Source organism: Rutidosis leptorrhynchoides, chromosome 2 (genome assembly GCF_046630445.1).
Source record: "Rutidosis leptorrhynchoides isolate AG116_Rl617_1_P2 chromosome 2, CSIRO_AGI_Rlap_v1, whole genome shotgun sequence".
Lineage (NCBI taxonomy): Eukaryota > Viridiplantae > Streptophyta > Magnoliopsida > Asterales > Asteraceae > Rutidosis > Rutidosis leptorrhynchoides.
Window position 1 is genome coordinate 70,560,384 of NC_092334.1, and position 23,995 is coordinate 70,584,378.

A 23,995-nucleotide genomic window follows, 5' to 3' on the forward strand; every position below is an offset into this window, starting at 1 on the left:
TTGACATATCATATCGACGCATCTATATATATTATTTGGAACCACCATAGACACTCTATATGCAGTAATGATCGAGTTCTCTATACAGGGTTGAGGTTGATTCTATAATAATATATATACTTTGAGTTGTGATCGAGTCTGAGACGAATACGGGTCACGATACAAATTAATTAATTTGAATATTATATATTAAACTATGTATGAATTATTGAATTGCTAACTGTGGACTACCAACTGTGGACTACCAACATTGGACAATTAAAATGAATTAAAATATTGACTATAACATATGAAACTAAACAATTAATCAAGTTTGCCACTTGATTTCATCTTAAATTTCATTTGTATCTTGACGATTACAATCAGCGTTCAAACCTTTCATGATTCTTGAAAACACCTCAATCGAGAGGATGAATCAACCGCACTCCATCTACGGAAGAAAAGATCTACGCATATAGTTATGCACCTGAAAAATTCTCAGAACCTGTATAAACGTTTAACACGTATCTGTGCTAATTCCTTTAGTGTTATTATTACCCAAAATAACTTGTAACTCCTTTCAAAGTAGCAAATTTTGTCACAGCTCAAGCAAGTCAACTTCGATTTTTTGTTCGAAACAACCTTATTAACACCTTGATTTATATGTATGCTCTTTTATTGTTACCGGAGAACCTTTTATATTTCACTATATTACCATCAGCGTTTAATCATCTAAAAACACAATTCTCTTGAAACCACCTCGGATTGATAACCGATGATTCAGATATGGTAGCATTAAATGAAGAGGAAACAGCAAAATTATAGATGGTCTAAACGGCAAAAAGTTTGATGATAAAGAATGGAATGTTGGGAACGCTCGATAGAAAATTTGGAACTGGAAAACGGATTGAGCTAACCACAAAGGAGACCAAGGAAAAATACAAGTACCATACCATATATTCAAAGAATCCAGGTAATTCTGGATCCAATGAAACCTTCAATGAATACCTTGCTCCGTACTCATGTTAAAATCTTGCGGAAAGTCTTTCCCCATCAACCATCGAACATAGAAATTTCAAAATATCATCATCAATATCTTCGATATTTCTGAGGATATTTTCACAAATATTCTCGTCCGAAATTATATACCTCCTCGTGCTTCCTGTGTATCATTATATTGAAAACATTCAATAGAAATTTAGTACTGAAAAGCGGATTATGCGAAACTATGAAGGAAGCCGTGGACAAATCACAAAGAATAAGTTTGACTTCAAAGAATCCAAATGATTTTTTTTTTCTGATGAAGTCTTTAGCAAATACCTTGCTTCCGAATCTAAACCCTTACGGATAAATCTTCTTCATCATCCATCGATATTAGAAATTCCAAGATATCATCGTATCTTTCATTATAAATATCCTCCATATTTCTGAAGATATTTTCATAAGTATTCTTATCCGAAATCAATAATCTCTTCATGATATCAGTGTTACATCATATAGAAACTGTTAGTTTCTATATTCTGTAAACTTTCGAGCTTAAAATATGAATGTTATTGAAGTAATGTTGGGAACTGAAGCATGAATTAGTATAATATAATGACACTTGATCAACGTGATTATATTACAGTAAGTCATGCTGAGTTTCTAAATGGAACGTGATGATTCACAGATCATAACGTCATCATGTGCCATGTTACATAACTCTTTCATCCTACTTAACTCCGGAACAAATCAAGAAAATGTATTCTTGATGGTTCTATCTTCCGTGATGTTGATAAATTTGAAAATCAAATCGTGCTATCACGTTCCTTCCTGCTTCGAACATTATAATCATTCGAGACTCTATATCTACAAATTCTGGACCATTATTCGCTTGACTTGAAGTCGGGAAGAGAAAACAAAAGCATAAAGCTTTGAAATATAAGGGAGAATATAAAGCCCGATAACAACACATAAATTACAAACCGTGTATATCAATGTTTATCGCAACATAAAAACACGGGAGAATTAAAAACATTATAAACCCAAGGGTGAAGTAGAAGAAAGCAGATTCCTCTGGTGGAAGTTGGAAAAGGAGAATGATCATTGTGATAGTTAGAATAAGAACAAGGATCAGAACAGGGTTAAACATTTTCATAAATCTTTTGAAACTGGGAATTGAGTATAGAAGTGGTGAAAACAAATGGAACGGAAAAGGTAAATTTATAATGGAAATATCAGACAGAGTAATCGAGGCAGATCACCGCATTTAATTCGAGAGATCTTAATTTCCTTATTCGCCGAAGAATCGAATCTTATTGATTTCGAAGATTTTCTATAAATCCCATGAATTCCGAAATTCAACCCTGTCTCCGTCAAAAGTTAAGACGAACCCTTATTTTTCCTATTTCAATCTTTTGTGATAGCTTCATTTGTATTTTTCGAATAATCGAATTATTTTATCCATATTACTTAATGATGATAAAAACTCAATTTATCAGCTCATATTCGTCATGAAAACATTTTTATTGTTAACCATGACCACCTCACTCAAATTTCGGGACGAAATTTCTTTAACGGGTAGGTACTGTGATGACCCGAGAATTTCCAACTAAACTTAAACTTAATCTTTATATGATTTCGATACGATAAGCAAAGTCTGTAATGTCGAGTCACAAAATTTTTGAACTGTTTTATATATTCGTTTGACTTTCGACCATTCCCAACGATTCACGAACAACTATTCGTAAATAGATAACATATATATTTAAATAAGTGTTTATAATTTGAATTTGAAATATAATTTAGAATATTATATAATATGATTATGAGGATTTATATTGTAAAATAAATAAAAATAAAATGCGGTGTAATTAAAACTATATTTAAGGATATATGGATATATATACATATATATATATATATATATATATATATATATATATATATATATATATATATATATATATATATATATATATATATATATATATATATATATATATATATATATATATATATATTACTCGTAGGTATATAAAGTTATAATAAATTTATTTGATTACAAATATATAGTATATTTTAGTAATTAAATTTATTATTTTAAAACTGTTTATATATAAAAAGGGAATATAAATGATTTCGAGCTTAATTAATAAACATCAGTAATACTCGGTTGACATTTCGATAGCGATCATATAGATTTAATATAAGTTTATGAAAGATTAAAATAAAAGTTGAACTGTAAATCGAATACGAAGATTTTAGATTTGTTAAAAGTATTTTCACCTTTTTAAGTCTAAATATTAGTACTCCGTACATATAAATCGGAACAGAAAATAAATAATTTTTGAACCTTTTTGATCAGGGTTCAAACAGGTAATGAGTGAAATAATTAAATATAGTCAACCTAAAAATTTGGGATTTTTAGGAACACTTTTATTCCGTAACTGTTTAGCAATGGACAAGACGTACTACGCAATTTAAACTGTCGGCAGTATATATTTGATAAAGATACCCGTGATAATTAAACATCATGTAGTGGGATTACTGTATGGAGTTTGTTTTGTTATATTTATCATTTTGCATTTATCATTATATATATATATATAGGCATATATATTTAAAACATCATCACTTGATTATTTCTGTGTTTTATGTATAATAACCACCAACCACAATCACATCCTTTCTATCTACTGTTTACAATTGCTCCATGAAGAACCCATCAATAATAATAACTTGCTCATTGATTACTGCCCAACCAACCATATCGATCATCGAGCAACCATCATTCTTGTGAACCCAAACCCATAATCACCATCGTGAACCACCATGCTTCCCATTACCACTACCCTCAATCATCATCGCCACCTTCGTGTAACACCACAATCCATCAAGACCACCTCATCAAATCGCCATATATGATTACTACAATGTTTTGTTCTTGTCACAGTCACCTTCATAGTCTAACCTCACCGACATTCCTTTAAACTATTTTCTGTTTTGTATTCGAGTACTACCACACTTTGGCTACAACCATCTATCATCAATAAACTAAATCGCCACCATCACTTCCTCTCTCCTCTTTTCGTTGAAACCACTAACCCACTTCTAGTTTTCTATATTCATTCGACACCCAAAAACTATGGTAGTCTACATGCTACTGCTCGACTTATATTCATCAATGCCACCATCATTAGAACCGTCACTCTCGACCATAATATAAACCACGATGACCACCGTATGATTTCTATTTATGTTCCTGTTTTCCTTTCGACACCCACATCAACGTCGAACTACAAATTCCTGGTTTCTGTCGAAGAAAACATCGAAGGTTGCTGCTGTACCTGTTGGCTTTCGTGACCCAACACACACACATGAAAGAGACGATGAATAGTAACGGGTCACGATGAGTAGCGGGTATGAGAGAATGATGATAATTCTGTGATGTTCGCTGTATAGTAATGATAATGAATGAATGATGACGATTAGAGGAAACTGTGAAAGAAGGAAGGATATTAATGATACATGATTATGAAACGTAAAAAAAAAAAAATAATAAGAATGAAGAAGAGGAAGAAGGAATATATAATGAAGGGTTAATTGTATTACGGTTACAATTAAAACAGATCTGTAGTTGTAGCTCGATGGTTAGGAGAGTTGGGTTTAAACAAGAGGTCTCGGGATCAATTCTCGGCCGTGACATTTTTTTTAGAAAAAGAACTAGAAAAGAGATGATGGGTCGAGGCTCAAATGCTTATCTGTTGGGCCGACGTGAGGGTTGGGCTGGATAACTTGGTTGCGTATAAGAGCATGATGATATCGATAAAACAGTTTCATCTTTGATATGTAAATAATAGCATGAATTAAAAGCAGATAAATTAAAATGGATGATTGGTTAAGGGTATGGTTGTGGAAGCGAGAGGTCACGGGTTCAAGTCTGGGCCAAGGCAGTTTAATTTTTCTAGACTTATTTCATTAAGGTAGCCTTCTATTATTATTATAATCATTATTATCATTAGAGTTAAAATTATAAGAATTATCATTTTATTAAAACTAATATTTTTATTATCATTTTTATTAAAATTATTATTAGTAATAAAATTATCATTTATTATTAAATTTAGTATTAATATTAAAATTATCATTTTTATTAAACTTATCATTATAATTAGAATTATCATTATTTTTATTATTATTACTATTATCATTATTTTAGTATTATTATAATATTAACAAACAAATAATTTTTTTTTTAAAACATACATATATTATATTACATACTAATATTTTAAAACTAAAATATTATTATAATATATGAAAATATCTTAATATAATCATATATATATAAACTTTAATACATTATATATATTTTAATTAAACCACTTTTATATGAATCTAATATATAAATCTTAAGTATTTATTTAAAATATCTAGTTAGATGTAACTAAGTTAATTATTAATAAATATTAATATACGAACTTGTTTAATTGTTATTATATGTAATAATATATATATATAACTGATATAGGATCGTGAATTCGAGGCGAACCCTATACTTGTTCAATGTCGTCATATGTATTTTTACTACAAAATACATTAGGTGAGTTTCATTCGCCCTTTTTTACTCTTTACATTTTTGGTCTGAGAATACATGCGCTGTTTTTATAACTGTTTTACGAGATGGACACAAGTAATCGAAACTACATTCTATGGTTGGATTATCGAATCGAATATGCCCTTTTTTATTAAGTCTGGTAATCTAAGAATTAGGGAACAGACACCCTAATTGACGCGAACTCTAAAGATAGATCTATCGGGCCCAACAAGCCCCATCCAAAGTACCGGATGCTTTAGTACTTCGAAATTTATATCATGTCCGAAGGAGGATCCCGGAATGATGGGGATATTCTTATATGCATATTGTGAATGTCGGTTACCGGGTGTTCAATCCATACGAATGATATTTTGTCTCTATGCATGGGACGTATGTTTATGAGAAATGGAAATATGAAATCTTGTGGTCTATTAAAATTATGAAATGATTATTTATGTTAAACTAATGAACTCACCAACCTTTTGGTTGACACTTGAAAGCATGTTTATTCTCAGGTATAAAAGAAACATTCCGCTGTGCATTTGCTCATTTTAAAGACAGTATTTGGAGTCGATCGTCGCAATGGAACCAGTTGTTGGTGACTTCGTCCAGATGGATTAGGACGGGTCCTTTCATAATGAAACTCACAATACTGTATTTTGTAGCAAAAATACATATGACGACATTGAACAATGCAAGGTTGGCCTCGGATTCACGAACCTATATCATTTGTATATTTATTAATATACATAATTGTAATCGAAAAATATAATTTTATTAGTTATATCCTTTTTATATTAATAGTATATATATGTTTATATATTCATTTTATATATAAAAATATTAACTTTTGTTATATTATATGTATTAAATATATCATTTGTATATTAATAATAGTAGTTATAATGATACAAAAATTATATTAATAGTGGTAAAAATGATTATAATACTTAATATTTCTAATAAAGGTAGTAGTGTTAATATTTCTATTAGTGACAATAATAATGATACTAATGAATATAACTATAAAAATATTAATTTTACTGTTAATAATAATTATGATAATGATTTTAGTAATTACAAAATACTATTACTCATGATAATATAAATAATATTTATAATCATATTAATGGTAATAATAATAATAATAATATTAATATTAATATTAATATCAATGATGATAATAATAATTATAATTATGACGATAATACTCATTTTAATGATAATAATATGTAATCGAATTATTATAGTAATTAAAATAATTAACTTAACCCTAATAATAATAATAACCATATTGATAATGATAATCATTTTTATAATAATAATTGTAAATATAATGATAATACTAATATTTAATGATAATAATAATAAATTGTAGCATGATAGTTATAATAATACCTAACTTAGTAATAATAATATATACATTTTTGGCAATTATAATCATATTAGTAATAATTACTACTTGTATTTATAATGAATATGACAATTATACTAATTTTAATACTAATAATAATAACAATAATAATAATAATAATGATAATATTAATAACAATAATAATAATAATAATAATAATAATAATAATAATATAATAATAATAATAATAATAATAATAATAATAATAATAATAATAATAATAATAATAAAAATGATAGTAACTACCTTAGAAGCTTTCTTAAAAATAAAACGCCATGAACCGGGTTCGAACCCGAGACCTCTCGTTCCACCAAAACACACTTAACCACTCGACCAACACTGTTTTTCTGAACTAAGTTGCAATCCAGTTATATATAATCCGTATTTGTTTGTTTCCCCTTTTCATCATCTTCTTTACAAAGTGAATCGACCATAAATTATAAACTTGTCATAAAAACAAATTAATTGTTGTTTTTAGAACGTAAACTGAAACAGGAAACAATTATTTGTGTGTGAATTATTTAAAACAGAAAAAAATTAAAAACAGAAGTCGTAGCAGCTTGCTTATGAACATGTAAGACTTCATATCCAATTTCAAATTATAGGACGTTTTAGACAAAGGTTACAACATGAAAAAGTTTAGAAATCATTCATGGAAACTTTATCAATCATCAATTGAGCTCCAATTGTACCACATATCTCGAATTTGATCCAAGAACAATGGTTGACCTTTTTATTTGAAAACTTTGACTCTAAATTAGGATTCGATATGATGATTTGGATTTTGAAACTTTGCAGAAAGATCACTCAGTATATTCCTAATAAAACCGCATTTTTAGTTTTTGAAAAATAATTCGAAAACGAGGTATTGCTAACGTGACTCAAGAACAGAGGTGAATGAACTGGGTTCTTCGTTTTCTGTTTAATTCAATTAATTAAAAAGATGTAATTGGTAATTGATATTTGAAAGTGTAAGTTGTGTGGTATCACATAACATCCAGTAGTCATCGGATTATATAATATTTTGTGTCTACAGGTTTTATTCCATCAGGTACTGAAAAAATAAAAAATAAATATTAAAGGGGAAAGGGATAGAAAACGGATTTTGTTGGTTTCTTGAGCTAAATTCGTTGCTAGCAGAGACAGGAATAAAGTTTGATAGAAACGTGCAACGATATATGATTTCTAAAGATTTTATGTACTATATCTATATAAATATTATTAATAATTAATAATTAATAATAATCCATATACTAATATTAATAAATATATAATATTAATAATAATAATAATAATAATAATAATAATAATAACAAAAATAATAAGAGTAATAATAATAAGTCACAATAACAATAATTTTTAGTGAATTTGATAATATTAATAGTAATGAGAATAATAATAAATTTGTATTATTTTCTAATAAAAATAATGATTTTTAACATAATAATAATACGAATATTATGTATATTAAATATTGTATAACATTAGATAATAATATTCATAATACTGATATTAATATTAATATTTATTTTAATGAAAGTAATGGTAACATTATTAATGTAATAACTATATTTTTACTTGTGATTACATTTATTCGTATTACAATTTATAATTATGTAGTATTTAATGATTTTATAATATATTTTCAAATTACAATATCTATAATTATATCAGTTTTATTACATAGTTGAATACACTTTTATATTTTTAAACCATTAAATCTAATAATATTATATATTTACAAGTAATATCCATATCCATATATATATATATATATATATATATATATATATATATATATATATATATATATATATATATATATATATATATATATATATATATATATATATATATATATATATATATAAAATACTAATTTCATTATTTAATATATTATTGTATACATCCGTTTATTAATATTTTTATATATATAATTATTTATACTTTCTTATATATATATATATATATATATATATATATATATATATATATATATATACACTTATCTGTTTACAAATAATAGTTCGCGAATCGTCGGGAATGGTCAAGGTTAAATAATTTCATGTAAATAGTTCAAACATCTTTGAGTCTCAGTTTAATACATTCTGCTTATCTTGTCGAAATCATATGAAGATTAAGTTTAAATTTGGTCAAAAATTTCCAGGTCGTCACACTTAACTCGATGATAATGTAATTATTTAAAACTTACTAATCAAACAAATATTTACACGAGTGTGAATATTTGACTTTAGCCCGGTATTTACCAAGGATCACAAGTTTAACTCTTCGATTGATTATCGACGATAACCCTAACCAACTCGGAGTGGCGGAAACACTAAGGGACGGGCGGGAGCGGTTGCCCAAGTGGATTTGCATTTTTTAGAAATTTTGAGTTTTTCGATTTTGCTTTAGCGAAATTTTTTCGCCCAAAGCCTCCATATTTTACTCCAAAACTTTCAAATTTTGTTCAAAAATCTCCAAATTTTGCTCAAAAATCTCCATATTTTTCTCAAAAACCTCCATATTTTGCCTAAAACCTCCGTATTTTACCTTAAAAAGTTGTTACGTTTAAAAAAAAGAGCCCGTGGTGAAAAAAATTTCTGTTTTCGCGGTGGTTAATTGTTAGGTTCACTGTCATCCAAGCATACGTACCAGATGGACGTGTCAAGTATGTTATAACGCGTGAAAAAATGTATTCTTTGCTATTAAACAAAAGCAGGTATTTATAAGTGAACCCTCAGTCTAGATAAAGATGGATAAAATCCCTTCCACAACTAATTCACGTGATCTTTGATGAAAAGTCATGCCTGATCACATTTTATCGCGAATAAGATCTTATCAGAGTTTTATCCGAGGAAAGAGACTATCCCGTCAAGATTTTTTTTGAAATAATAATTTTTGTTAGGATGTTTTCGAAAATAGAAAAAGTGAGTATTTTTTTAACAAAAATGGTAAAATCGAAGTTTGACACTTCGGTTTTGCCAAATTCGAAGTTTGAAACTTCGAATTGTGTGCTTTTTGATCATGTACAGGGAATCCGAAGTTTCAAACTTCGGATTTGTTTTTTTTTTACCCTATGCCTATATAATTAATGGGTAATGCTATTTTCACTTTTATTTTTTATAAATCCACTATAATCATAGTGTAGTTCTCATAATGCTCTTATGTAATTATTTTATATTTTATTAATTAATTGTTTTGTTCTCTTACATCTTATCTCAAAACCCAAAACACTTTTCCGTCCCTTGACATAAAAATGAAGTGTTCAAGTATCATTTCCTTCTCATCACTAACTAATTACATTACTCCCAATCATGACATAACATCACATGAAACCCCTCTATTATTTTAGTAATAATAATTAATAATAACTAGCTTACGAACCCTCGCTTCGCGGCAGGGGTTCGGTTTTCAATTTATTTTATTGCGTTTAGTTTGTAAAATTATTTCGTGGCTAACGATAATGTCGTTGAAGCGCAACTCGAGTCGAACTAAAAGGTATAATCCGTGAAAGATTTAAATGTTATTTTAAATTAACAATATATGTGCATCTCCGTGTTTCGCTATGGAATTATCGACTTTTAAAAATTTAACGCAAAATCAATTTGTATGAAAAGTACCTCAAATATTTAGCGTTTTTTAAAAAGCATTCGTTTTGCGTATAGTTAGTGACATTGTGTTCCTAAAATTATTTCGAGTTTAACGATGGTGCCGAAAAAATTTAACTCGTTGCGAGTGAGAAGATATTACCCGTTAAATATTTGGGTGGAGTTTATTTAAGATTTTTCATGAAAATAAGTGTTTGACACTTTACCTCCTGTGTGGGGGGTCGATTTTAATTTTTGGAAATAGTGTGAGGTTTTTTTTGGAAAATTTTAAAAGGTGGGAAAAGAGAAAAAAACGCAAAATTTACGTGTATGAAAAACACTGTTGTAAACGGCGTTCGTTGCATCCGTTGTGACGCCTGTTGCGGCGTTTTGGTGACTAAACCGTTTCGACCCCATCTCGTTTTCTTATAAGCCGGTCAATGGTCAAAAGTCAGGTCAAATGCAGGAAATTTGGGTCAACGTCGGTCAAAAATCAGAAATTCTGTTATAATCGGTCATAATGAAATGTCCCGTTCATATTGATTATAAACGTTCCATATTAATTGATTTCGTCGCGAGATTTTGCCCTCTATATGAGACGTTTTTCAAAGACTGCATTCATTTTTAAAACAACCCTAACCTTTATTTTATCGATAAAGGTTTAAAAAGCATTACGTAGATTATCAAATAATGATAATCTAAAATATACCGTTTACACACGACCATTACATAATGGTTTACAATAAGAATATATATTACATCAAAAATAAGTTTCTTGAATGCAGTTTTTACATAATATCATACAAGCATGGACTCCAAATCTCGTCCTTATTTTAGTATGCAACAGCGGAAGCTCTTAATAATCACCTGAGAATAAACATGCTTAAAACGTCAACAAAAATGTTGGTGAGTTATAGGTTTAACCTATATATTATCAAATCATAATAATAGACCACAAGATTTCATATTTCAATATACATCCCATACATAGAGATAAAATTCATTCATATGGTGAACACCTGGTAACCGACATTAACAAGATGCATATAAGAATATCCCCTATCATTCCGGGAAATCCTTCGGACATGATAAAAATGAATTCGAAGTACTAAAGCATCCGGTACTTTGGATGGGGTTCGTTAGGCCCAATAGATCTATCTTTAGGAATCGCGTCAATTAGGCGTGCACTAATTCTCAAAATTAGTGATGTTCCCTAATTCTTAGGCTACCAAGCAAAAAGGGGCATATTCGACTTCGATCATTCAACCATAGAAAGTAGTTTCATATACTTGTGTCTATTTTGTAAAACATTTATAAAGCTGAATGTATTCTCATCCCAAAAATATTAGATTTTAAAAGTGGGACTATAACTCACTAATTTTGAGAATTAGTGCACGCCTAATTGATGCGAATCCTAAAGATAGATCTATCGGGCCCAACAAGCCCCATCCAAAGTACCGGATGCTTTAGTACTTCGAAATTTATATCATATCCGAAGGGTGTCCCGGAATGATGGGGATATTCTTATATATGCATCTTGTTAATGTCGGTTACCAGGTGTTCACCATATGAATGATTTTTATCTCTATGTATGGGATGTGTATTGAAATATGATATCTTGTGGTCTATTATTATGATTTGATATATATAGGTTAAACCTATAACTCACCAACATTTTTGTTGACGTTTTAAGCATGTTTATTCTCAGGTGATTATTAAGGGCTTCCGCTGTCGCATACTTAAATAAGGACGAAATTTGGAGTCCATGCTTGTATGATATTGTGTAAAAACTGCATTCAACAAACTTATTTTGTTGTAACATATTTGTATTGTAAACCATTATGTAATGGTCGTGTGTAAACAGGATATTTTAGATTATCATTATTTGATAATCTATGTAAAGTTTTTTTAAAACCTTTATCTATGAAATAAAGGTTATGGTTTGTTTTAAAATGAATGCAGTCTTTGAAAAACGTCTCATATAGAGGTCAAAACCTCGCAACGAAATCAATTAATATGGAACGTTTTTAATCAATAAGAACGGTACATTTCAGTTGGTATCAGAGCGTTGGTCTTAGAGAACCAGAATTTTTCATTAGTGTGTCTTATCGAGTTTGTTAGGATGCATTAGTGAGTCTGGACTTCGACTGTGTTTACTTGAAAAATGATTGCTTAACAAATTTTGTTGGAAACTATATATTTTTAACATGTGAATATTATGTGATATATTAATCGCTTAACGTGTTTGATATTATATGATAGATGTCTACCTCTAGAACAAGTCCCATTGACTCACCTAATAATAATGAAGAGTCAAATGTAAATTGGAATGATTCGTGGACTGATTCACAAGTTCCCGAAGAGGAACCGGAAGAAGAGTCGGAACCGGAAGAAGAATCGGAACCGGAAGAAGAATCGGAACCGGATGAAGAAATAGAACCAGTGGGGGAAATAATAAAACGGTTAAGTAAAAGAAAATTCTCAACCAACCGACCAAGGTTAATTATGGTCAATGGTGTTTCCGCCAAGGAAGCAAAATATTGGGAGGATTACCAATTCTCCGATGAATCGGATTCCGACGAGAATTCCGATGATGTTATAGAAATTACCCCAACTGAATTTAAAAAGGCAAAAGAAAATAATAAGGGAAAGGGCATAAAAATAGAGAAATCTAATTCCAACCCCGATGAACTTTATATGTATCGTCAACCCCCGAAGTCCTTAAGTTGTAACAATGACCCGGAAACCTCTAAACCACCAGGTTTTTCTAAACCAATGTGGACAACGACGGCTCGTATTAAGGGAACATCATATATCCCTAGAAACTTGGCAAAACGAACCAAAACCGAACAAGAAGAAACGAGCGAGTCAGAATAAGATAGTTGTATTCGTGTGGTGTAATATATGTAATATAGTGTGCTTATGCTTTATGATATATGTAAAAATTGCTTGTATTAATAAGTATTTTTTTTTATGAATCTAACTCTTGTCTATTTTACAGTATAAAAACACAAAATGGATAGACAACCTAATATTTTAAGAGACCTACCCGGAGACATGATTGATGAAATCTTGTCTATAGTCGGTCAGAATTCTTCGGCACAACTATTTAAGGCGAGATCAGTTTGTAAGACATTCGAAGAACGTTCCAAGAATGCCTTGGTTTAAAAAAGGCTTTCGTTCGAAAGATGGGGGATATCACATTGGGAAATCCATAAGTTACGATGTGTTTACTTTGACGCATATATTGCGGGGAACCCAAATGCTATTTTACGCAACGGGTTAAGAAATTATTTTGACTCAGTATATCCGAATATAGGACTTCGTGATTTAGAAAAAGCGGCTAACATGCAACATAAAGAAGCATGTTATGCTTACGGGTTAGTAATGTTCGCTTCTCACCAAAGTGAGAACAAGAACATCGGACTACAACTATTAAACAAAACGTTCCCACAAGTGACGGAGTCGGTAATTGGGGTAAGAAATGAGGTTTTTAGGTTATTACGAGACTGTTGGTCATTACGTAACCCTCGTCCCTTTGACGACGTTACAACACGCTGTCTTATCAACGGCCATAACGGTTATGTTCCACAAGACCAAGGATGGGAAGTAGTCCTAGTAAAACCAGAATGCATGACTTGTTTCTGGACGTATGAATTACGTGTCTTTATTGCCTTTGCTGAACGACTTGTGTACTAGCTAAAATTATCTTCACAACTATCTTGTATCAAAGTTATTGTGTGCTATATTTCATGTTTTATGTAAAATAAGCGGTATTGCAAGTTTGTAAAATATTGTATAAAAGTTTGAACGCGAAATATTATTACAATCAGTTTTTCATATAGAATTGTAGTAGTTGAATTGTATATTAGCTACTAAGTATGAACTTAACGGGTAGGTACTACCCGAATTTAAACTTATAAAACGCTAATATGAAGAAAAAGCTTTTATAAATGAGTTCATATTATGCTACGAAATACTATTAACTACTCTTAATATTCTGTATGATTAACTTGTTCCATTTGACTATTTTGAAGGAAATGGCACCGACTACTCGACACACCGTGAATATGAATGAAGAGGAATTCCGTACTTTTCTAGCTTCAAACATAGCCGCAGTACAGGCTGCGCTACATACCAACAATATCCTTGGATCTAGCAGTACAGGAAATCGTGTAGGATGCACCTACAAAGAATTCACTGCCTGCAAACCTTTGGAATTTGATGGAACCGAAGGACCGATCGGATTGAAACGGTGGACCGAGAAGGTCGAATCGGTGTTTGCCATAAGTAAGTGTACTGAAGAGGACAAAGTGAAGTACGCTACGCATACCTTCACAGGTTCTGCGTTAACATGGTAGAATACCTATCTAGAGCAAGTGGGACAAGATGATGCTTACGCACTACCGTGGTCAGCATTCAAGCACTTGATGAATGAGAAGTACCGTCCCAGAACCGAGGTCAATAAGCTCAAGACAGAACTTAGAGGGTTACGAACCCAAGGATTTGATATTACCACGTACGAAAGATGATTAACAGAATTATGCCTATTGTGTCCGGGAGCGTTCGAAGATGAGGAAGAGAAGATCGACGTGTTTGTGAAAGGATTACCGGAAAGAATCCAAGAAGATATAATTTCACACGAGCCCGCCTCCATACAACAGGCATGTAGAATGGCTCACAAACTAGTGAACCAGATTGAAGAAAGAATTAAAGAATAGACTGCTGAAGAGGCCAATGTGAAGCAAGTCAAAAGAAAGTGGGAGGAAAACGGTGATAAGAATCATCAATACAACAACAACAGCAATTACAACAATAATCGCAACAATTATCCCAACAATCGCAACATCAATCGCAGCTACAACAAACGGCCCAACAACAACAACAACAACAACAACAACAACAACAACAACAACAACAACAACAACTACAACAATCATCCCAACAACAATAATAACCGCAACAACAACAACAATCAGAAGCAGCTATGCCAAAGGTGTGAAAAGTATCACTCGGGGTTCTGCACCAAATTTTGCAACAAGTGTAAAAGAAATGGTCATAGCGCGGCGAAGTGTGAAGTCTACGGACCAGGGGTTAACAGAACGAAAGGAACAAATGGTGTCGGAACGAGTAATGGCGGAGCAAGTAGTGTCGGAGCAAGTTATGCCAATGTAGTTTGTTATAAATGTGGAAAACCAGGCCACATTATTAGAAATTGCCCGAACCAGGAGAACACGAATGGACAAGGCCGCGGAAGAGTTTTCAATATTAATGCGGCAGAGGCACAGGAAGACCCGGAGCTTGTTACGGGTACGTTTCTTATTGACAATAAATCTGCTTACGTTTTATTTGATTCGGGTGCGGGTAGAAGCTATATGAGTAGAGATTTTTGTGCTAAATTAAGTTGTCCATTGACGCCTTTGGATAGTAAATTTTTACTCGAATTAGCAAATGGTAAATTAATTTCAGCAGATAATATATGTCGGAATCGAGAAATTAAACTGGTTAGCGAAACATTTAAGATTGATTTGATACCAGTAGAGTTAGGGACTTTTTATGTGATAATCGGTATGGATTGGTTGAAAGAAGTGAAAGCAGAGATCGTTTGTTACAAAAATGCAATTCGCATTATACGAGAAAAAGGAAAACCCTTAATGGTGTACGGAGAAAAGGGCAACACGAAGCTACATCTTATTAGTAATTTGAAGGCACAAAAACTAATAAGAAAAGGTTGCTATGCTGTTCTAGCACACGTCAAGAAAGTACAAACTGAAGAAAAGAGCATCAATGATGTTCCCATTGCAAAAGAATTTCCCGATGTATTTCCGAAAGAATTACCGGGATTACCCCCACATCGATCCGTTGAATTTCAAATAGATCTTGTACCAGGAGCTGCACCAATAGCTCGTGCTCCTTATAGACTCACACCCAGCGAGATGAAAGAGCTGCAAAGCCAATTACAAGAACTTTTAGAGCGTGGTTTCATTCGACCAAGCACATCACCGTGGGGAGCTCCTGTTTTGTTTGTCAAGAAGAAAGATGGTACATTCAGGTTGTGTATCGACTACCGAGAGTTGAACAAACTTACCATCAAGAATCGCTACCCACTACCGAGAATCGATGACTTATTTGATCAACTACAAGGCTCGTCTGTTTATTCAAAGATTGACTTACGTTCCGGGTATCATCAAATGCGGGTGAAAGAATATGATATTCCAAAGACTGCTTTCAGAACACGTTACGGTCATTACGAGTTTATGGTCATGACGTTTGGTTTAACTAATGCACCAGCTGTGTTCATGGACCTTATGAACCGAGTGTGTGGACCATACCTTGACAAGTTTGTCATTGTTTTCATTGATGACATACTTATTTACTCAAAGAATGACCAAGAACACGGTGAACATTTGAGAAAGGTGTTAGAAGTATTGAGGAAGGAAGAATTGTACGCTAAGTTTTCAAAGTGTGCATTTTGGTTGGAAGAAGTTCAATTCCTCGGTCACATAGTGAACAAAGAAGGTATTAAGGTGGATCCGGCAAAGATAGAAACTGTTGAAAAGTGGGAAACCCCGAAAACTCCGAAACACATACGCCAGTTTTTAGGACTAGCTGGTTACTACAGAAGGTTCATCCAAAACTTTTCCAGAATAGCAAAACCCTTGACTGCATTAACGCATAAAGGGAAGAAATTTGAATGGAATGATGAACAAGAGAAAGCGTTTCAGTTATTGAAGAAAAAGCTAACTACGGCACCTATATTGTCATTGCCTGAAGGGAATGATGATTTTGTGATTTATTGTGACGCATCAAAGCAAGGTCTCGGTTGTGTATTAATGCAACGAAGGAAGGTGATTGCTTATGCGTCTAGACAATTGAAGATTCACGAACAAAATTATACGACGCATGATTTGGAATTAGGCGCGGTTGTTTTTGCATTAAAGACTTGGAGGCACTACTTATATGGGGTCAAAAGTATTATATATACCGACCACAAAAGTGTTCAACACATATTTAATCAGAAACAACTGAATATGAGACAGCGTAGGTGGATTGAATTATTGAATGATTACGACTTTGAGATTCGTTACCACCCGGGGAAGGCAAATGTGGTAGCCGATGCCTTGAGCAGGAAGGACAGAGAACCCATTCGAGTAAAATCTATGAATATAATGATTCATAATAACCTTACTACTCAAATAAAGGAGGCGCAACAAGGAGTTTTAAAAGAGGGAAATTTAAAGGATGAAATACCCAAAGGATCGGAGAAGCATCTTAATATTCGGGAAGACGGAACCCGGTATAGGGCTGAAAGGATTTGGGTACCAAAATTTGGAGATATGAGAGAAATGGTACTTAGAGAAGCTCATAAAACCAGATACTCAATACATCCTGGAACGGGGAAGATGTACAAGGATCTCAAGAAACATTTTTGGTGGCCGGGTATGAAAGCCGATGTTGCTAAATACGTAGGAGAATGTTTGACGTGTTCTAAGGTCAAAGCTGAGCATCAGAAACCATCAGGTCTACTTCAACAACCCGAAATCCCGGAATGGAAATGGGAAAATATTACCATGGATTTCATCACTAAATTGCCAAGGACTGCAAGTGGTTTTGATACTATTTGGGTAATAGTTGATCGTCTCACCAAATCAGCACACTTCCTGCCAATAAGAGAAGATGACAAGATGGAGAAGTTAGCACGACTGTATTTGAAGGAAGTCATCTCCAGACATGGAATACCAATCTCTATTATCTCTGATAGGGATGGCAGATTTATTTCAAGATTCTGGCAGACATTACAGCAAGCATTAGGAACTCGTCTAGACATGAGTACTGCCTATCATCCACAAACTGATGGGCAGAGCGAAAGGACGATACAAACGCTTGAAGACATGCTACGAGCATGTGTTATTGATTTCGGAAATAGTTGGGATCGACATCTACCGTTAGCAGAATTTTCCTACAACAACAGCTACCATTCAAGCATTCAGATGGCGCCGTTTGAAGCACTTTATGGTAGAAAGTGCAGGTCTCCGATTTGTTGGAGTGAAGTGGGGGATAGACAGATTACGGGTCCGGAGATTATACAAGAAACTACCGAGAAGATCATCCAAATTCAACAACGGTTGAAAACCGCCCAAAGTCGACAAAAGAGCTACGCTGACATTAAAAGAAAAGATATAGAGTTTGAAATTGGAGAGATGGTCATGCTTAAAGCTGCACCTTGGAAAGGCGTTGTTCGATTTGGTAAACGAGGGAAATTAAATCCAAGGTATATTGGACCATTCAAGATTATTGATCGTGTTGGACCAGTAGCTTACCTACTTGAGTTACCTCAACAACTCGCGGCTGTACATAACACTTTCCACGTCTCGAATTTGAAGAAATGTTTTGCTAAAGAAGATCTCACTATTCCGTTAGATGAAATCCAAATCAACGAAAAACTCCAATTCATCGAAGAACCCGTCGAAATAATGGATCGTGAGGTTAAAAGACTTAAGCAAAACAAGATACCAATTGTTAAGGTTCGATGGAATGCTCGTAGAGGACCCGAGTTCACCTGGGAGCGTGAAGATCAGATGAAGAAGAAATACCCGCATCTATTTCCAGAAGATTCGTCAACACCTTCAACAGCTTAAAATTTCGGGACGAAATTTATTTAACGGGTAGGTACTGTAGTGACCCGAACTTTTCCATGTTTATATATATTAATTGAGATTGATATTTACATGATTAAATGTTTCCAACATGTTAAGCAATCAAACTTGTTAAGACTTGATTAATTGAAATATGTTTCATATAGACAATTGACCACCCAAGTTGACCGGTGATTCACGAACGTTAAAACTTGTAAAAACTATATGATGACATATATATGGATATATATATAGTTAACATGATACTATGATAAGTAAACATATCATTAAGTATATTAACAATGAACTACATATGTAAAAACAAGACTACTAACTTAATGATTTTTAAACGAGACATATATGTAACGATTATCGTTGAAAAGACATTTAATGTATATATATCATATTAAGAGATATTCATAAATGATAATATCATGATAATATAATAATTTAAAATCTCATTTGATATTATAAACATTGGGTTAACAACATTTAACAAGATCGTTAACCTAAAGGTTTCAAAACAACACTTACATGTAACGACTAACGATGACTTAACGACTCAGTTAAAATGTATATACATGTAGTGTTTTAATATGAATTTATACACTTTTGAAAGACTTCAAGACACTTATCAAAATACTTCTACTTAAAAAAAATGCTTACAATTACATCCTCGTTCAGTTTCATCAACAATTCTACTCGTATGCACCCGTATTCGTACTCGTACAATACACAGCTTTTAGATGTATGTACTATTGGTATATACACTCCAATGATCAGCTCTTAGCAGCCCATGTGAGTCACCTAACACATGTGGGAACCATCATTTGGAAACTAGCATGAAATATCTCATAAAATTACAAAAATATGAGTAATCATTCATGACTTATTTACATGAAAACAAAATTACATATCTTTTATATCTAATCCATACACCAACGACCAAAAACACCTACAAACACTTTAATTCTTCAATTTTCTTCATCTAATTGATCTCTCTCAAGTTCTATCTTCAAGTTCTAAGTGTTCTGAAAGGATCCGAAACTAATCATCCGGACGTTGTCCATATTGATTACAAACGAATTACAATAGTTGACAACATTGCGAGGTACTTGCCCTCTATATGATACATATTACAAACGTTGCATTTATTCTTATAAGGCAATCTATAGTTACATCCATAATTGACATATTCGCCTGACATTTCATAATATTCAAATGACCTAAACCGCCATTTACTTAATAATAGTCTCTATGAACTTCAATGACTCGAATGCAACGCCTTATGATATAAGTCCTTAATGGCATCAAGTAGTATCCTTAGTACGAGATAATGCACAGCAGAAGACTTAATTCATACCTGAGAATAACATGCTTTAAAATGTCAACATAAAGTTGGTGAGATATAGGTTTAATGTCGACAGCGATATAAATATAGACCACAAGATTTCATATATAAACATTTTAATAAAAATATTCTAAGTGGTTGAGCACTTGGTAACCATACTTAACAATTAATCACGTCGCATATTCCCTTTAATATGAAATCTTACTACACTGTACCAAGTGTAGTCACGAAACGAAGTACTGTGCAACCGTTGAATACTGGTCGTCCAGTCCGGTTGGGGTTGTCAGGCCCGATAGATCTATCAACAGGATTCGCGTTTACAATACCGCTGTAAATATTAGTTACCAAGCTACAGGGAAGTATGCCAGTGGTACAACTCAACGTAGAATATATTTTTCAGTTACTTGTGTCCATAACGTAAAACATAAAATACATGTATTCTCATCCCGAAATATTTAGAGTTTAAAAGTGGGACTATATACTCACTTCGTCTTGAAGATATATATAATTTGACTTGGTCTCCGGTTGATATCACGAACCTATCCATATATAATATATCAATACCTTTTCTTTTTAAACAAACGTCACATATATATACTTGTTATACTTTTAATACTTTGAATAATTCCTTAGTCCGTAGTTAGCAGCTCGTTGTTAATAATTCAATTTTAATGGTTCATTTTTAGATGTTTAATATACCCGCAATGAAATAAATAAAACCCCCAACGAAATAGATAAAACCCCATCGTATATGTATTGGTCGAGATTAATCTTGACCCACGGTACCAATGTTGTCAAATGACGTGTTGCGTACATAAAGTACCGGTGTTGTCAAATGACGTGTTGCGTACAAACATGGGATCTTATGATTAATCTTCTCGTGTTGTTTACGGGTGATCCTGAACCATATAAAATTGAATTATAAGTACATATATATAAAATATCATGTTATCTTAGAAATATGTGATTTATTTAATTTTTCCCAATTAATCCCGAAGTTAAACAAGTCTAGGATAACCAATTTTGTTTCGGTCATAGTTTCTTCATTACAAATCCGTTTTCGTTGATTCAACTTGCCATCTCCTTGGATCGAGTCCCTCTTTAAGACTATGAACTGAAAATACCTTGGTTTGTATTCAAAATCACACGGCATAGGTGAAACTTTAGTGAAACTTATGAAGTTAAACATTTTTGTTACAAAAAAAATAACACTTAATGACCATTTTTCTAAAAATACTTATACTTTGAATTTAATCATGAAATTTTTATGTGTTAACATATTTATAGTAAAAATCATTTTTCCAGAACATAAACCTCCAATTCAAAGTTTAAGATAGTTTTTAATTATCCAACCCAAAACAGTCCCCGGTTACACTCCGACGTCGTAAAAACAGTTTTTAAGATATTCTTTGAAAAACCAAGTTATACCTTGTTAAGTTAGCATATATTTAAGTCATATTACAGGTCTTGAAGTATTTTAAAAGTTAATTTAGAAGGATCTATTTAGTTTGCAAACAAGTTTGAAAACTTTCAAACTATGTTCTTGTTGTTAAAATTGTATACCACAAAATATGATAGCTATATATATATGAATCGAATAAGGTTATGAACATAGATACTACCTCAAGTTCCTTGGACAAGGTTGCTGTAAAAGAGGAGTAAAAATCTAGAACCAAAAGGGTGATGGAATTGGATGAAAGATTGGAAGTAAGTTTGTGTTCTTGGAAGGATTTCTTGAAGTGTTTTTGTATGGTTTTCTTATGGTGTTTAAGTAAGGTTTTTGAAGCTAAATGATGGGGAAAATGCTTGGAGATGATCAAGTATGAAGTTAAGAGTATTTTGAGAGAGAAATGGAAGTGTAAGTATGAGAAAATGGGGTGAAGAAATGGTGTGCATGCATAAAAACGTTTTTAGGTTATAAAGGAAAAAAAAAATACCTAACTTTGTTTTCTTGCTAAATAATTCATGCTACTTGACAAATGGTTGGTTCCACATGTTTCTTAATCATTTAAGGCTGCTAAGGAGCAGATTTTTATTGGTATATACCAATAGTAAATACATCTAGAAGCTGCGTATGATACGGGTACATATACCCTAGGTATACGTATAGAAATCTTTGAGAAAACGGAACGAGGATTCAAATATAGCTATCTTTTGTAAATATACTTATATTGTTTTATGTATTTAAGTCTTTAAAAGTGATTAAATACATTACTTATACGATATATGTATAAACATTATAGGTCATAAGTATTTAAGTCAAATAACGTTACGTATGGTTATCGTTTTGAAAACTTAAGTTAGTAGTTTCAAAATATACTTATAACTTATTGTTATTAATACAAAATGAGATATTAAAACATTCTTAGATCATGTTAAATATGTATATATACATATATATACACAAACGTATAATTATCATATATTGTATAGTTCGTGATATCATCGGTCAAACTAGACGGTCAAACGTTGTGTAAAACTCTTTTCGAAAACATAAGTCTCAACAATTTGGATTGCTTATCATGTTGGTAAGGTTTAATTTATGTAAATATTAATCTTATAAGTATAGAACGATCGAAAAAGTGCGGGTCAACTTTAGGGTTTTTGCTTATCGTGTCGGAACCATATAGAGATTAGAGTTTAAATTTGGTCGGAAATTTCCGGGTCGTTACAGTACCCACCCGTTAAAGAAATTTCGTCCTCGAAATTTGGTAGAGGTTGTCATAAATAACAATAGGAATGTTTTCATGACGAATATGAGGTAATAATGAAATTTTATCATTATTGAAAGATTTAGATAAAACGATTCGGTTATGTGAGACGCACGAGCGAAGCTATCACAAAAGAGTGAAATGAGTAAATATAGAATTGTTGTAACCGATGACGTGATTATGATCGATTTCCGGGATTTAAGGGTTTTAAAGAAAATCTTATGTAATAAGATTTAGTTTTGCGGCGATCAGGATCTTCTTTGATTTAACGCGGCAATCTGTTTTGATTTCTTTGTCGAATATTTCACTATAAATTTACCTCCTTCCCTTTCTTTCTTCCCACATCTTCTATTCTTTCTCTTTAGTTCCTACTTTAAGACATTCGCTAATATGCTCCATCCCATTCTAATCCTTGTTATATTTCTAACTTTCATATCTTTCATTCTTCTTTTTCATCTATCACCAGAAGAATCTATTCTCTTTTATCCTTTCCTTGGAATTATAATGTTTTTAATTCTCCCGTGCCTTTACGTTGCAATACGTATTGATATGCACGGTTTGTAGTTTCGGGGTTGTTGTTAGGTTTTATACCTTCCCTTATATTTCGATGTTCCTACTCCCGTCCCTTAAAATCATTGTCATCCACAGTTAATGCTCTCTCTTATTTGCTGTGGTTTATGTTCCTATTTCTATTCTGAGGTTTTGTCCCTTCGTTTCTTCTTCCTGTCCTCGAGCC